This window comes from Arvicanthis niloticus, chromosome 18 (genome assembly GCF_011762505.2).
Source record: "Arvicanthis niloticus isolate mArvNil1 chromosome 18, mArvNil1.pat.X, whole genome shotgun sequence".
NCBI classification, from domain to species: Eukaryota; Metazoa; Chordata; class Mammalia; order Rodentia; family Muridae; genus Arvicanthis; species Arvicanthis niloticus.
In genome coordinates, this window is record NC_047675.1 from 25,213,219 (window position 1) to 25,232,289 (window position 19,071).

Here is a 19,071-nt window from a genome sequence, read left to right on the forward strand (position 1 = left end):
ATTTTGTAAAGTGTAACCCAGCAAGTGACTAGCAAGGGAGCGTTCTGATGTTAATCAACTTTGGCCCACTATTCTTTTGACCCTTCTTTTTTGTTTGTTTGTTTTGTTGCTCACATCATCTATCCAGACTTTCTGCAGTTAATTGGGCATCTGATAGCTGTAATAAATATTGATTTAAAATGACTAAGTTGGCTTTGCTGTGGTTACCTAACATGATTCTGTTTCTAAATGTCCCAAGTATAATCCTGCCCTAGTTTGCCTCCTGTTGCTATGGTAAACACCATGTCCAATACAGATTTGGGCAAGAAAAGTTTTATTTAACATTATACATCCATGTAACAGATCATGAGGGGAAGGCAGGCACAGAACTCAAGCCAGGAACATGGAAGAGTTAATGAAGTAGAAACTTTGAAGAAATGCTACCAACTTATTCCTCTGAGTTTGCCAGCTTGCTTACTTATAAATATCAGAGCCGAATGGCAAGGGACCGCTTTACTCACGGTGGGCTTGGTAGTCCAACACCAATTATTATTTTTTAAATTTATTATTTTTTTTACTTATTCACTTTACATCCTACTCACCGCCCCTCTCCCAATCACCACCTCCCACAATCCTTTCTCCATCTCCTCTCCCCTTCTTCTTTGAGTGGGTAGGGACTCACTGGGTATACCCTGACCCTGGCACTTCAAGTCTCTGAGAGGCTAGGCACTTCCACTCCCACTGAGGTCTGACAAGGCAGCCCAGGTAGAAGAACATATCCCAAATACAGGCCAAAACTTTTGGGATAGCCCCTGTTTCAGTTGTTTTGGACCCATATGAAGACCAAGCTACACATCTGCTTTAGATGTGGAGGGAGGCCTAGGTCCAGCCTGTGTATGTTCTTGGTTGGTGGTTCAGACTCTAAAGACCCCAAACATTCAAGTTAGTTGACTCTATTGGCATTCTTGTGGATTTCCTTTTCCCTTTAGGACCAACAATCATTTCTCCTATTCTTCCCTAAGAGTCCCCAAGCTCTGTCCAGTGCTTGTCTGTAGGCATCTATACTGAGTCAGCTGCTAGGTGGAGCCTCTCGGAGGACAACATGCTCCTGTCTGTAAGCATAACAGAGCATCATTAATAACCAACACCAATTATTAAGAAATTTCCCCCAAACTGCATGCACAGGCTTATCTGAAAAGGCAATACTTCATCTGAGGTTCTCTCTTCCCAAACGACTGTAGTTTGCTTCACACTGACAAATACTAGACTGAACAAGACCTCTGTGCTCAGGACATTGCTTCTACCTCTTCAGAACCTTCTTAAATAGGAGTGTAACAGTTTGGCTCAGAATTGAAAAACTATTATCAGATTGCAGCACTTGTAGCCTTGATTTTAGAATGTGTAACTAGACAATTCAATACCCAGATTTCAAACATCTTTCTGCTAGTTTAATTGACTATGTTCTGGTTGAAATCACAGAATAATGACAATCATATATGATACACTATAATAATAGATTTAATATAATAGATTTTACAATCAGGTAATATTGGGCTTAAAATATTCAAGTAGCATACCAAATTTCACGTTTGATGTGCTATGCTGGACCTTCAACACCTTCAACAATTCTGCTATTGGCAACACACGGCATGAAGTGAAAACTGCAGGTTCAAACATGTAACTGCATCCCAAATGTGAACTTTTGATTGCTGATAGTTATTAATCTCAAGAAGGATGACAGAAAGGGTCTTTAAGTGTCCATTACGTTTAAAAATCTATATGTAAAACTACATGACAACAACAATATGTATTTGCATTTATTTAGGTCCATCTCAAAGGATTTTGATGTGAAAGTACGTGCCAAGCTTGAGCTGGGACAGGATATTGAAGTATAAATGAAGACACATTGGAAGAGAAATAGAGGCACAAAATTGAATTGTGCAGTTCAGTCTCTGAGTTCCCTTCCTTAATGTTTCTGTCTACTCTTATTTTTCATTATTTGTCCTGCCTAGAAAGCCTTTTAGAATTCTCTGTGGCAATGGTGTTATTTCAATAGAGACATTTCCTATCTATAATAATATGTTTGAAGATCAAAGAGGTAAGAAGAAAACTATAGGTAGCTGAAGGAGCGTGATGAAGATACTTGGCTTGGTAAGACAACTGATTGTGTGATTCGGTTTAAAATCAATAGACTAGGGTAAAGATGGACTTTCTTTTTTCCTTTGGGTAATTTTGAGGAGTAACTAGATCCAAAGAAGTTTAAGACGCCATAGCATGAAGTAAAATTGGGAATCAGAAACAGAGTTCCATGTGAGACTGTGAGGCGTCAAAGAGATAAGAAGCCCATAAAATTTGAAAATATGACATTTCTCAGTAGAAAACTGGTACAAGATGCAAATTAAAACTGTGAGCATCATTGACACTATATGTTTTTGACCCATAAAATTTTTTCTCTGTGGAACAACTTCATTTATCTGCCCAATATATACATGTATATGTTTATGTATATGTATATGATGTATATATATATGCATGTATGTGTATATATATATATGATGTATTTGTATAATGTATATGTGTGTGTGTTCTTTTTGTGAGCTTTATGACTTTCACATACTGCTTTCCTATCACTTAATTACATTCTATGTTATCTAGAGGCATTCTAAGTTTACTATATTCTGATAGTTTTCTTAGACTTCTCCAGGCAGATACAGAACTCTAATTTCCATGTTCTCAAAATCCTTGTATCAAGCTCATTTATAGCATGAATAGTGTTAGTTACAATGAATATAAATAAGACAGGATGGTATTTCTAACATATGAATGTTTGAGCCATAGAAAATGTTTTAGTCCTTATAAAAACAAATTGTCTGTTTGTCTGTACAACAGATCAGAGATCTCTTCCAGGCAACATTGTTTTTCAACTTTCTTTTATTTCCTAGGGACAGGCATCACTAATCCATCAAGCAGATTTCTATTACATCAATTACTCAAGACAGAACACCTAATCCATCATAAATAAATTAATTATATATTAAGGCTATATAAATTAAGGCTAAGACTGTTGCCAAAAAATAACTAGTATTAAAAAAAAAAAGACCACAAAGCTATCAGAGGTTGTCACAACAAAATAGGCCATTATTACATCCAATTCTTGATAAATAGATGGTAACATCCGATTGCTGAAGGTATCATATGTTCTGGATACAGGAAAACTTCCTGAATTGACTCCTCTTGATGATAAAGTAGGTGGAATATGGAAATAACTTTTTGCATCCCTAGTTACTTTAGCCCATGTTTTATCAAAGCAGCAGAGAAGTAAAATAATATAGTGTCTGTATCTTAATAGTACAGTGTTTCTCTATTACCTGAAAAGTGGAAAGATGTTAAACTACAAAAATCTTTCTTCTTTTGTGCATGGAGAAAACATCAGTGTGTCTAGAACATCATGGAAGTAAAGGATGTTTACAGTATATGTAAATATCCTGCTTATTGATCCATTGAGATGACATCTTAGAATCTGTATATGTTATAGTGAGTACCTAAAAGGCTTGTGGATAGTGCCTATGATATAGTGTCCTGAGCCCTGATAACTAGTCAGAGTGAGGAATGCATTATCCCCAGACAGTATCTTTTCTTACTTCCACCCTGAGGTAGCTTTGCCCATCCAAGTCTGTCCTATTTTATGGTGGCTAACAATACCAAATAGTCACAAAATTCATCTACACACGAATAATGACCACCAATAAAAGCTCTGCAAAGAACAGACTTGAGGTATAATGCATACATTGCTTGCTCTAATCAGTGAACCAGTGATTCTTCGAATTCCCGTTGGTGCTTTTAAGGTAAGAAAAAAAGATTACATTCACTACCAATGAGGTATAAAATCTCCTGGAGACTATTGCCTTTCACAGAGTAGAGAGTTATATTCTTTCTCTCTCTCTCCCTCCCTCATTCCCTCCTTCCCCCTCCCCCTCTCTCTCTCATAAAAGTGAAGGTGATTGTTTCATTTTTAAACATCTGAGATTATTTTTGAGTGGTAAGTAAAACCAATGAACGATTTTTCAACCTGTTATACTAAATAGTTAATTCCAACTAAAACTGGTGTATAATCACTTTCAAAAATAAATAAAGGATGGAGACAGGCTTTTAAACTTCTGAGACATTAAACTATTTATTGACTTAACTAAGTACTTAGCAAAGACTCTGAAAATATGCTCTAAAATTATCCATGGATTTTTATTTTTTGTTTCATGTGATTATATTTTTGGTTGATTTTTTTTCCTCTAATGCAACTTAGTTATAAAGTAAAGAGGGCAGGTTTTTTTTTTTTTGCTTTGTTTTTGTTTTGTTTTATAAGAAGAAAATATAGTTGCTGGAAATTCATGCAAAAGAGACACACAGCTCCAAGTACAACATGAGAAAGTTTCTTAACTCCTTGTGGATTCCATTTGTCAGAAATTTCATAGCAAAGCAATATCACAGACTCTGTTACATGAAGGATACCTTCCTTGGATTTTCCAAGTATTCTCCTAATCCATCAACCATCTACCTCTTGTATTTGCACTGTGTTCTTATTTTCAGTAATTGGGCTTTAATCTGATTTGCTCCCTAATGGAGTTAAAATATTTTCAGTTTTCTCCAGTATTATTTTTTTTTTTTTAGAAAAAACATGAATGGTTTTGCTACTGTTGTGCCTTCTTTATGACATAAAAGTCAATGCATTTAAATAAGTGACAAAGTAGAAATTGGGGATTTGTCTCTCACACCAATTCCAGTATTTTATTCTTCCTCTAATTATTGTATATATTTATTTCAATAGCCTTTTCACATGCAATTATAAAGATGATTCAGCAGAGTCATTGTTACATCTGCCAATTCATAAGCAGCAGGAGTCCACCAGGTATCCCCTAAGCATCCACGCCCAGAATCAATGCACTGATTCATACCTGTACATGGGAGAATATAATACAACATGGAATGAGTGACCTACATAGGTCTTTTCCACTGCACTGAGGATGTAATTCATGAAAAGAGTTTTTTAAGTGTTGATATTCAAAAGATTATTATTTTAGGAAATCCTGAAATAATACTTATTGTATAACATAAGAGTCACTGATGTCTTATTTAATTCAACAGTCTTTAAGTCAAAAGAACCAAACATTAAATGAAGGGAAGCCCTAATGTCCTTGGAGGATGCTGAATATTAGGAAAGATGAGTCCATTATGAACCGTGTCCTCAGAATACTTATTTATATTTTTAATGATATAATGGATGTTAGAAAAGTCACATTTTGCACATTTTGTACATATACGTGTTTATATGTACATATTTATGTATACATATATGTTATCTATGTATATTACACACAGGCACATAACATATTCCACTACATATATGTATATGTGTATATATATGTATATACATATAATGTGTGTATGTTTTGTGTGTGTGTGTGTGTGTGTGTGTGTGTGTGTGTGTGTAATGGAACTTGGAATTCTAAAGTTGTTAAGATAAATGAATTTCCTGCGGTCTAGAGAGATTGTTCAGCAGTTATGAGTACTGGCTGCTCTTCCTGAGGGCCTGGGTTCAATTATCAGCACCTAATGACAGTTGTGGATATGAAACCCTCACACACACACACACACACACACACACACACACACACACACACCAGCATACATGACACAAAATAACTAAATCATTAAAAAAACTAAAATAGAATGAATTTTCTAATGGACAGAGTGAGGGGCACTAGTAAAGGTTTGCTGAAGATAGAAATACCACTACAGAAGGCTAATGACTAAGTATCCATCACAGCAGGAAAAAGTTTAAAGTGTACCCTCTCAACCATGAATTCTGGAAGAACTGCTCTATAGAAAAATAAAATAATGCACTTTATGTGCTGAGGTTTATTTGGAAGGTGTTTCTTTTCCTTTCTAGAGGTCATTAGTTCCTTCCCATCCCAACACCATCACTGTACAAAAAATGCTAAACATCTAATTTTATTCTTAAACTTGCTAAGTTTCCTCAGAGCACAGTGTACCACTTACCCTGCAGAGCAAAGCTATGTTAAAAATATCTGGTCTATGAAGGGAGTTTCAGAATAGCCAGGGTAGCATAGAATTACCCTCTCCCTCAAAAATTAAAAAAGAAACCCAAAATCAAATCAAACACACAACAAAAAGAAGAACAACCAAACAATCAAAAAACAAACAAACAAACAAAAGAAACAGAAGGACGCAGGGTACCATGAAGCTGGTTTCATCATGAGTCAAGTGCCTGCAAAAGTACAGTAGCCCCAGGACTAAAGAGGTGAATGCCGAACAATACACAAAATCATAGTTTACTTTAAATTTCTTCACTGACTAGAAAATATAAATAGCTCTCTTTGTAACTTCTGTAGTGGGGCTATAATAATGCCACTACTCTGCTTTCTTGATCCTTAATTTATATTTCCTTTTGTGTTATTTTTTTCACAAAATAATAAACATTTTCTTCTTTGAATGTAAGTAAGTTTGAATATTGATTAATTTTGTTTTATTTGGGGGAATACATTATGTTATTTTTTGTTATTGAGAAGATGCTGTTTTCAGCTTAGACACTATAGAGTCTGCCAAGAGGAACGCAAGTGTTTAATGCCCTTTCCATTCAAATATACTTAGTCATCAATTAAATCAGTTGGATGGCTTTTAAAAGAAGTTAGTTGTTGTGATGATTGACAGTTTTCTGTGCCTTTGACAACATCTTACGAAATATGCCTGGCTGGTGTACACCACTGACACTTACTGAGATTTATCTATTGTGATCTCTTAAGAATGCAATGTGATTAAGTTGAAACCTCTGATTTCGGGAAGTGTGTTACTACATTCCATTATATAAATAATTCTGGCAAATGCTCATGATTTTTACTAATAGTCAAGTGTTCGTGTTATAGAATAAAACTGAATATGGTCCTGAGTTTTACTAATAGTCAAGTGTTCATATTATAAAATAAAAGTTAATATGGTACTGAAGGAGGAAGTATACCGACGAACGTATTTTCATCTTTAAAAAAATATTAAATCACTAAGTAACATGTCTTCCAAATTCATCAAGATATGGAATGAGAATGAAATAAACACTAGCCGAGGTTTATAAATCCACAGTTTTCTGTTTAGCACTAGATAGCCTTTTGCAAGCTATTTAGAGTTCTGATTTCATCTAATAAGTAGAGAATATGTAGTACATGTGTCAAATTATTCATGACTGTAACAAACACCTGTCAAAAGCAACTCATAAGACAATGGGTTTACCCAGACTTATCATGTCTTAATTTGCATTAGTCCATGGTTAACATAAGGTCCTGTGAGGTAGAATGTCATGGTGGAAGGTCATGAAAGAGCAAGCTGCCCACCCAGTCAATGCCAGGAAACAAACATCCTAATGTCTAATTAAGGCAGAGTCTAAAAAACAACCCAAGTCCAAGTAATTCTGTCACATTATTATCTCCAGTTCTCTGGAATTTACCAGTGAGCAGTTCTGAGTCCAAAGGATTCAGTCAATTTCCAAAAATCTAACACATCAAAACAAAACAAAACTATAAATAAGCAAAAAGAAACAAAAATAGGCTTTTAAATTATACTTCAACAAGAAAGTGAAATGACCAAAGTGTGAATATGACACAAAATTTTGTACATTAAAAAATACTTTATGAAATAACAACCAGACTGTACTTCACTAAAAAATGCAGTAAAGCTTTGAAAAGGGAAGTTGCACTTAAATTGGAAATTAGTTTGAACAAACAGAAGAGAGACCATAGATATGGTACCTAAAGTATTCAGCAGAGATACTAGCACTCAGTCTGCACTCAGTTCGGGGCCCCATTCCAATCAGCCAAGGATGTTCCCCAAGGCCAGGAACAAAGTCAGCCAGACACCTGAGGGCAAGATCATTAGCAACACTGCAGCATCCACTCTGAGTTTTCCATGTACCACCTGTGAATGCTTCAGCAGTGGCATCGTGTGTTTCTCTAGGTATGCAGTGTGCATTCCAAGTGGATATGTGGGATACACACCTGTCGAAGTTCTAAGGCCCTTGAGACAAAATTACGTCCTTAATGTGGGGCATAGTCATGACATCCACATGGCAGAGACTTGATCAAAAGAAAAATTCCACGATTCTATGTGGGTGGCATTAAACATCAGAGGAAACTTGCCTTTTATAAATGCATATTTGATATTATATCAAGCTCTGGAGAGGCCTTACAATAGAAAAGAAAAAGGAACCCAAATACCCATTTAAACAGGATTCTTGGGTTTAAATGCACTTGTTGTCAAAGTAATTATTATAAGATACCTTATTTTAGTTCTTTATTTGTATTATTTCATTAATTTAATTAATTAATCTGTCTAAATGCACTTACTGCCAGGGTAATTATTGTAAAATGGCAAAGGTATTACCAGAAATGTTTTTTATTAGTGTTAGGAAACGTGGAACAAAATAAGTCTATTTGCACATAGTTGACCAGTTCTTGACACTGGCAGCCAGTGAGCCTTTTGATGTCTTAGTGTAATCATTTGTTCATCTGTTGAGCTCTCTCCTTTATTCTCTTTTTTTCAAGTCTACTAAAATCTCTCTGTTTTTTTCATCCCTGTCTGTCTCCCTCTGTCTCTCCAGACCTTCCCTTCTTCCTCTTCATAGTCACATACCACGTTTTACAAAGAAAAAGAAAAATTTAAACATTCAAATTTGTTTCTCCATTCACTCAAAAACTGAAATGCTGAATTTACTATTTCCCACAATGAAATGAAATATTTGGAATCAGGAAGTCATATGATTAGCAATTGAAGTAAATGAATTACTCTTTGGATTCCAAACTCATAATGGAAAACGGGTAAGCATTATGCTTTTAAAAGAGTTTATTTTAATGATTGAGGGAAAGAGAAATACAGGAAGGTGGTGGTGTCATTGTTGTCTTGTGCCCCCTAGAGAACAACATGAAGTTTTGATTTCTCCCCCCTTAGGGAGTTGGCTCCACTCCTACCATTCTCAATTCTCAGGGTTTGAGCTCATTCGATCTTACCAGTGCTCCCTCTTCTCTCTCTCTCTCTCTCTCTCTCTCTCTCTCTCTCTCTCTCTCTCTCTCTCTTTCTGTCTCTCTCTCTTTCTCTCTCTCTCTCCTTTCCTTCATCCCTCCCTTCCTTCCTTTTTTTTAAAACTATTTTTAATCTTTTTTTAGAGGCCAGTCATGTCCCCCTCCTGGTCTGCCCTCCAACAGTTCCTCATCCCATTCCTCATTTTCTCCCCCTCTCTGTCTCCAAGAGGATGTCCCTAGCTCCTACCCCCACCTCACCAGACCTACCCACTCCCTAGGCCTTCAAGTCTCTCAAGGGTTAGGTGTGTCTTCTCTCACTGAAGCCAGAACAGGCAGTCCTCTGCTGTATATATGCCGGGAACCTCAGAACAGTTAGTGTATGCTGCCTGGTTGGTGGCTCGGTTTCTGAGAGATCTCAGGGTGTCCAGGTAAGCTGAGACTGCTGGTCTTCCTATGGGGTTATGCTCCTGCTCAGCTTCTTCTAACCTTTCACTAATTCAACCACAGAGTTCTCTGACTTCAGTCCATTGATTGTAAGTATCTGCATTTGTCTTGGTCAGCTGCTTGTTGGGACTCACTTTGATTTTTTTAATTTATTAATTAATAATAATTTATTTGTTTGTTTATTTAAAACTCCAGATTTCATTCCCATCCCAGTCTACCCTCCAACTGTTCCACATCCTATACCTCCCTGTGGCCTCCAGTCTCTTCAGGGTTAGGTACATCTTCTCTGACTAAACCCAGACCCCATATATGTGCTGTGTACATGTGTTGGGGGCTTCATACCATCTGCTATATGCTGCCTTGTTGGTGGTCCAATGTCTGAGAGATCTCCAGAGTCCAGGCTAATTGAGAATGTTGGTTCTCCTACAGGGTTGCCCTCCTCATCTACTTCCAGCCTTTCCCTAATTCAACCCCCGGGGTCAGCAGCTTCTTTCCATTGGTTGGGTGCAAATATCTGCATCTGACTCTTTCAGTTACTTGTTGGGTCTCTCAGACAGCAGTCATGGTAGGTCCCTTTTTGTGAGCACTCAGTAGCCTCAGTAACAGTGTCAGGTCTTGGGGCCTCCCCTTGAACTGAATCCCACTTTGGACCTGTCACTGGACCTCCTGTTTCTCAGGCTCCTCTCCATTTCCATCCCTGCAGTTCTTTCAGATAGGAACAATTATGGGTCAGAATTTGATTGTGGATAGCAACCCCTCCATCATGATGCCCTGTCTTTCTGCTGGAGATAAGCTCTACAAGTTCTTTCTCACCAATGTAGGGCATTTCATCTAATGTCCCTCCCTTTTTAGTCCTAAGAGTCTCTCACCTCCCAGGTTTCTGGTCCATTCTGGAGGGTCCCCCCACCTCCTACCTCCCAAGACTTCCTGTTACCATTCTTTCTGCTGGCCCTCAGGGCTTCAGTCCTTTTCCCCTACCCAACACCAGAGCATGTTTCCCTCTCTCCGCACCATCCTTTTTTCATCCCATGCCCCCCCCCCCCCTCTACCCTTGTGGTTGCTTTCTTCTCTGTCCCAAGTGGGACCGAGGCATCCTCACTTGGGCCCTTTAGCCTGTTGAGCCCTTTTTGAGTTCTGTGGACTGTATCTTGGACATTCTGTACTTTTTTGTGTGTGTGGCTAATATCCACTTTGGTTAGTACATACCATGAATGTCCTTTTGGGTCTGAGTTACCTCACTCAGGAAGATACTTTCTAGTTTCATTTATTTGCCTGCATAACTCAGGATGTCTTCGTTCTTAATAGCTGAGTAGTATTCCACTTTGTAAATTAACCAGATTTTATAGCACTAAGCACCCCAGTAAAGAAAGTGAAAGGATCTTACACTAGCAACTAACAAAAAGAAGCTAACACACCCAAGAGGAGTAGACAGCAGGAAATAGTCAAACTCAGAGCAGTAATCAACCAAATAGAAACAAAGAGAACAATACAAAAAATCAACAAAACCAAAACTGGTTCTTTGAGAGAATCAACAAGATAGATAAACCCCTAGCCAAACTAACTGAAGGGGCCAGAGGCAGTATCCAAATTACCATAATCAGAAAAGAAAAGGAAGACATAACAAAAGACATGGAGGTAATTCAAAAAATCATCAGATCCTACTACAAAAGCCTATACTCAACACAACTGCAAAATCTAAATGAAATGGATGATTTTCTTGACAGATATCATACATCAAAGTTAAATCAAGAGCAGGTAAACTATCTAAACAAGGCCATTAGGAAATAGAAGAAGTCATTAAAAACCTTCCAACCTAAAAAAGCCCAGGGCCAGATGGATTTAATGCAGAGTTCTATCATATCTTCAAAGAAGACCTGATACCAATACTCCTCAAACTACTCCATAAAATAGAAACAGAAGGAATACTACCTAATTCATTCTATGAAGCCACAATTACTCTCATACCTAAACCACACAAGGACCCGACCAAAAAAGAGAACTTCAGACCAATTTCACTCATGAATATTGATGCAACAATACTCAATAAAATTCTTGCAAACCGAATCCAAAGACCATCAAAACCATCATTCACCATGATCAAGTAGGCTTCATCCCAGGGATGCAAGCCTGGTTCAATGTATGAAAATCTATTAATGTAATCCTCTTTGATTTTTTCAAGGAGAGAAAGTTGGTCTTTAAAATAGATAATAAAACTAGGGGCAAAAATGAACAGCCTGAAATATTGTTGCAATATCCTCAGTTTGGAATAACAGCAAAATATGTAGTAGAAGCAGGAGCTTTTGTGAGGGTAAAGTTTTTCTAGAAAGGTTCCATTTTGTTCTGTTTTCACAGAATAAGGGTACTCTAGAGATAAATGCAACTTTTTATCTGAATTTTAAACAGTTGGGATTCTTATACATGGGATGCAGATGAGTATCTCCACACATCATTTCATATCTTAAAAGCAAATCTCTCACTGCCTCTAATAAAGCCATATAGGTGTCAGGAATCAGAAATTCTGTTTAGTAAAATAATGTAACTTGATTATTCATATTTCTTGTAAAATAATATTATGATAAAGAAAATACCATTTCATACTTTTAGCCTATCTACCAAGATATTGAATATACCTGTTCTTGTCTTATCTCAAGCTGGTCTTATGATTTATTTTAAGTATACTAGATATGATATTCCTTGACTTTCAAAGATAAATTTCAATTAAACTCTGATATTTTCTCTTCATGATCATTTTTCAGTGAAAAATACTGAGATAAAAGACCATATCCAGACAAGGATTCTGCAGCTTCAGCCATTCTTCCTGTCTCGATAGAAATGAAAACCTTGTAAGACAAGCCATCTTAGAATGCCATGCTCTGACCAAAAAATGAGTTGAATGAATTAAATGAATGAGTCTTTGTGGGACCATCAGGATAACTTCCCAGTCTCTCTTCAATAGATGCGGTTCTAGAATTCCTGGTAGTTTTGAAATGTTTAGTATTTGAATGGACTTAATACCATCCAAGGGCAAGTAAAAATTATCTTCAAAATTAACTTAGTTAATAAACACAAAATCTTAAAACATGGACAAGATTGACAGAAGCTGTAAGGGCATGTTGAAGATAAAAATTTTGGTTCTTGATTTTATAAGCCTCTTTCTTAGAGATTAGACATGAGATACAAAATGCATACTGCCAAATGAAAATTGGGACAGCATTTTTGACAGAAAGTCTTTCATTAAAAAGTAAATGTACAATTACATGCAACATGCATATTCATTTTCTTGCCATACCATAAATGTATATAGATAGTTATGTTCTATCTATATAAATATAGGATGTTTTGACAGATGTGACACTTAAATATATATATATATATATATATATATATATATATATATATATATATATTCCTATTCATATTTTTAAAACTGCCATAGTGTCTATTGGTTGCATTTCATTATTTTTCAGTCATGGCATACCCCTAAGAACAAATACATCTCATTTTTAAAATAAGCAAACCATTTTGCTTTCTTGTTAACCTCTGCCAGTGCAAAGTAAAATGATTCATTCAGCACACACTCTATGATTATTTATGAGATGCTAAATAGATGTGTGATGTGCTAATTATTAAGAAAATGTACATTTGGAACCTTCCCAGGTGTCTCTTTCATTCCCCTTTTCCCCCAGGTGTAGTTGTTCTCACTCTGAAAGAACTCCAGTGTATTATACTCTGTCTGCACTGTATTAAAAGAAATTTGAGAGTAAAACTTAAGACAGAAGTAGCTGATAACTTGTATAATCCCGAAACTCAGAATGTACATGCAGAAGAACTGGTGCACATTCAAGGGTAACTTTATCTTCGCAGTGAGATTCTTTCTCAAAACCAAAAGTGCATTATAGGTTTTACCTAGAAAAAAAACTTATTAAAAATAAAGTAGTAAAAATAAAATAATGTTGTAAATTTTAATGTCATGGCACAGAAATTTCCAACACTGTTTTAACAAAGAAAATAATTTACCACCCAGTGTCAATTTTGAATACCACCTAGCATGAACTGTGAACAAATTGATACTAATGTTTGAAGAAACCAGAAGAAAAGGTTTAGCAGAGGAAGGGACATGATATCTTAAAAGAGTTATATGACCACAGCAATTAATTTCTTAAATTTTTGTTTTTAATATTTTTCAAAATTTTATACGAAAGGGATACTTTAAAATGAGTCATTAATCTATGATTTAAGAGACATGTATATTAGATTCTACCAAACTTCCGCGTGAATGTTGCATTTTCTTAATTTTGACACGAGCCTTCATGGACAAATAACAGTGATCATAGGAAATATTCCTGAGATGTTGCTCACAACTTTATTTTTTCCTATGCTTGCCTGAATTCAACCTGTTTAATATCTTTATTTCAACAGCTTCCTATTGGGTTCATCTGTATCCAACCTTGATCTCCAATCATTTTAATGCTTGGCTGATCTTTCCAAAACAGTGTCTTAATCATTTTATTCTTTATTTCTAAAATTGTTTAGAACTTTTGGCATCAGTCTCAGAATCTAGTAAAATCCTTTAAAGGTGTTTCTCAGAATCGTATTTGATGGGGTTTGTGCAAGCTCAGCACCCTTTCTTATTATATTAATGTTTTCTCATCCTAACAAGCATTGGATTTACTCAGGCCCCACCAGCCTACCTAATATTCCAGTGTGCCCTGATACAGTTATATTTATTTCCCTCAGTTTGGAATTTTCTGTGTTAGAAGAGTACCAATTTACATATCGATCTAGATAAACTATGTTTTTTTCTAAAGTAATCTACTTTGATTGTCATGACTTTCCAAAATTTATATCAGACATTCTCCTGAGTGTCATTCGTAAAACACTTAATTTTGTTAGAGGAGACATTATCTTTACGCAGCAAATTCGAAGAGGGAAAACATATATGCCTTATGACTACCAATAGACCAGTAGATGAAGCCACACTGACTTGCCATTATTGCCCAATGTCTGTTAGTTACATTAGCACAGACTATTGCTTAGTGCTATGCGGTCTATGAACCTGAGAAAGTCTGAAAGATATGCTTCTAACACTATTATATGGAAAGTTTCACTTCTTAAATATTTGTGTGTGATGTACACATTAGTTTCTTCCTACCACCAAATGCTTTCTCATTGCATTGAGTAGGTAGAATTATATGATATTTATGCATATTCTTGTCTTGATTCTCATCTGTTTTGGAGAGTTCTGAGTTTCTCATTACTGAATAGGATACGAGCTATAGAAAATTTGAAGGAGTTGCTTTTTGAGTTGAAGTTCTTTACATCACTAGTTTACTGAGAGTATTTATACTTCAACTGTTAATAATAAGATATCATTTTTAAGTGTTGGTGTCTCTTGATAGTTAAAATTACTTCTGTTTCTTCTACAGTATTTAATGTGAGTTGCCTTGATTGTACATTTTCTAACTGTATTAGTTTGCATTTTACACATAGTTTATAATGTTTTAAAATCTATGTGTTTGAAATATACTTTGTGAGTAAATAGGTATATATTACATAGATTTTTATATCTTATTTATTTATTTATTGGATATTTTATTTATTTACATTTCAGATGCCATCCTCTTTCCCAATTTTCCCTCCTTTGTAAACCCCTATTACATCCCCCTCCTACTTTTTGCTTTTATACCATTTTAATTACATGCAAGTAATATGATCAGTTCTAGGTTGAGGAACTAGCACTACAATAGATGCAAATAGTCAAGGAACAAGCAAGACAATAAACACAAATAGCCAAAGAACAAGCAAGGCAATAAACCAAATTCTGTGAACACTCCCATAATCACTGTTTCTAAGGGCTTAACAGGATGACCAAAATATCTGAGCCGACTTCCCTGTCCTAGCCCAAAGTCATTTTCATGTCTGAAGCCTTCTTCCTTGTTATAGCCTAAGATTTTAATTCCTGCCTGAAATTATTTTTTTGTTATAGCTTAGTGTCAGATTAACACAACTTCATAGAAATAGGAGTAGGGAGGATGGGATAAGGGGTTTCTGGGGTAGAGAGGAACTGGGGAAAGTGGACAACACCTGAAATGTAAATAAAAAGTATCCAATAATTAAAAAACAAAACAAAAAAGGATGAACAAACAAACAGACAATGAAATTGGCTATCGAAGTCATACATGTGAGACTTTTTGGCATCAATTTAACATTACCCATATTGCTTGGAGTCCTTATAATTCTCAAGGACAGGGGACTGTAGAAGGGGCTTATGGAACTTTAAAACAATGTCTTCATAAAATAAAAAAAGCGTAGATATATCCCGATACAACACAAATTTATTTAAATCATGTTCTTTTAATTTTAATTTTTTTTTAAAAATTGGGATGCCAAAGAACTTTCTGCTGAGCGTCTATGGCAATCTACAACTAAGCACATTTATGCATAGGTGAAAGAGAAGTATCTACTTACTGGCAAAAGGCATGATCCCAATCAGGTATTTAATATGGGGAAGAAGGCATATTTGTGTTTTTTTCTGCAGGGTACTGAAGGAGACTGTTGGCTGCCAGAGTGATTGGTGAGATATGAAGATACTGAGACAAAAAATGATGCTGAATGGTGAGCTTGCTGAGTGCTCTGACAATGATGACTGAGAACTTGTATTGGACGTATGTTCCTGACACACCTTTGCTTGCCTATATCCCAGATTGGACAAGCTGCCTTGTCTCAAGTTTTTAGACCTTGTGGTACAGAGAATTAAAAAGAAAAGTTATAATGGCTCTTGGATTGTTCTTAAATGTGACCAGTTATTTGAACTCAATCATGGACTGGTCTAGAAATCAATCCAATATTGGAAATAACAGTCTTCATTTGGAAGGCTGGTTCTGGACATTTTCAGAGACATATTTGAAAGTTAGCTGCAGTTCTCTATGATATTATGTTAGCAAGAGATAAAGTTGAGACTGGATCTGGATTTCAAACAAGTGTTCATGCATGTGTTAAGGCTCTTTTAATTGTCAAGTTAAAATTACTTTTGTTTCTTCTACAGTATTTAATATAAGTTTCATTGATTGTACACTTTCTAATTGTATTAGTGTGTTGAAACCTGGCATGTCTGTTACAGGGATCTATCAACCAGCTTTTGTTTTGTTGCCCTGAGTATTACAGAATCTTGGTATTCTGAAAAAAGCTTGCAAGTACTGGAAGAAGTGAGTCAGGCTTTAAGCAGAAACAAGAGGGTAGTGGGCTTGATTATTGTTGGTATAACAGTTTTAATTCCATTAATTACTAGCACCACTGCTTCTGACACTGCGTTGACACAAGAAGTTAAGTCCGCTACTTTTGTTAATCATTTAACAAAAAAATATATTACTAATGTGTTGACTATACAAGAGGATTTAGACAGGCATTTTGAAAAATGGGTTGATGCTTTTTATCCTATTCAAATTATTGGAAGGAGGTTCAGAATGTAAGAGTAAGGATCCATCTCGAGTGACATGCCAAATGCTAATGGAGTTGTATTATTTCTAAAATTTACAATTATAGTCATTATAATTAGGAGTAAGTTTAAAGAGACTTGCAAGATACTTGGTATAATTCTAACACCTTTCTGGATGTTTTAACTTTGTATAGTGAGATTATAATTTTAAAGAATGTGGCTCTGCTGAGCTTTGATACTGCAGATATTGCTGATAAATTTATATATGTATGGCTCAAAGCCAGTATTTCCATTTTGGTCAAGCTTCAAGAGTGGTATATATTGGTTGATCATGCTAGCCCTTTTTTTCCTGGGGATACTTTTATTCCTGCCCAACATATGAAAGCTTGTCTTTAACATCAACATGTTGGCAGCCAAAGTACACTACTTGAAACTGAAGATGGACCCCCAAACAGAGTTATTAAGTTAACAGGCTGGCAAGCCAAGGACAGGTAAGATTCTCCACAGAGCCTTAACAACCTAAGACAATAATGCATTGCTTTTGATAAAGCATATTCCATGAAGGTTAAGGAAGGCAGTCTTGTCAAAACTACCTAAGACAGGCTCAGTTTTGTTTATGAAATATAAAAGGGGGAGATGTGAAGAGCTTTTGGGGCTGCTTGGCAAGAATCTGAAATGGGCCAAAGACAAGGGAATGGGCTGCTTGTCAGGAATCTGATATAGGCCAAGGACAAGGAAGTAGACTTCAGGCAGGAATCTGACATTAGACTAGAACAAAAAGTAATTTCAGGCAGGAATCTAAATCTTAGGCTAAAACAAAGAAGTAGGCTTCAGGCATGAAAATAACTTTGGGCTAAGACAGGGAAGTAGGCTCAGATATTTTTCATCTTGATAAACTCTTAGAAATTGTGATCACAGGAATGATAATAGGACTTTGTTTATTGCCTTTCTTTTTCTTTGACTATTTTTGATTATTCTCTTGCTTGTTCCATGCCTATTTTCATCTATTGCATTGCTAGTTCCTCAACCTAGAACTGACCTTAATACTTGCAAGTAATTAAAATGGCATAAAAGAAAATTGAGAAAAAAATTTTTAACAAGGATATAAACATCAAATTTCAGTCAAACTAGATTAATTTAAATTCATACAAATTATCATTTCCCTTAGGATATAGATATGGAATATGGTACTTCTGGTTGTAATGGAGTGTGAGGCTGAACCTGAGAAACTAAAAAGTAATATCATGGACAGCTGTCACTCAGAGGCCAGGCTACACATTACTACTTTACAGAGATTTCTATTTCCCTGACTTGACAAAGTAATTAAAACACCCCACTATTTGATCCAGTTGACTGGTAGCTTTGATAAACTATGAAACCATGTAGACAACCTGGTTTTCTAGCAGAATACTTCAGGGTTAAACATTAAAATCCAACAGAAAAACCACTCTCCAAAAAGGTCCATCTTTTTCTTATAAAACCAGCAAACACAGTAAGAGACAGCATTTTATTTGACTTTATTCTTTGTTAAGAGTCTTGGGCTTAATTTTTCCTTCATCTTGCCAAGTAAATGTCTGAGTTCTATTTCCTCCTTGCTTTCTGCTCAAGCTTTAACCTTATTGGGTAATAAAAATGTTGACTTGTGACCAAATGTGCTCACCATGTGCAGTACCTAGGAAGAGAATTAGTTATAAAATACTTGCTAATCTTTTGATACATAAAAGCCAATTTGTATAATGTAAATATGTTAAAAACAAGAGACTACCCAAAGCACAGCTTATTCGTTCATATGGATGATTAGTTGAAGATGTTATGACTCTTAAGGTACTTTGACATTTGAATATGGATTCTGAGAACAAGCTGATAAGCTATTAGAAACAGATATATCTACATGTGAGTGTAAAGATATGAGACTTGAGAAACTTTGTTGACTTTGGTGTCCAGCCAGATATAAACTTCCAGATGTTTTGGGAAACTTGAGCTTTTGAGTTCAGAATGTCAACTCAGTTTCTTTTTCATTCGAACACAGTCAATGACCTCTAGTGAACAATGTGTTAGGGAATTGTGAGAGAAGATTCAGAAACAAACAAACAAACAACAAACAAAACTGATAGAAGGCCTTTTACTTCAGTTGCA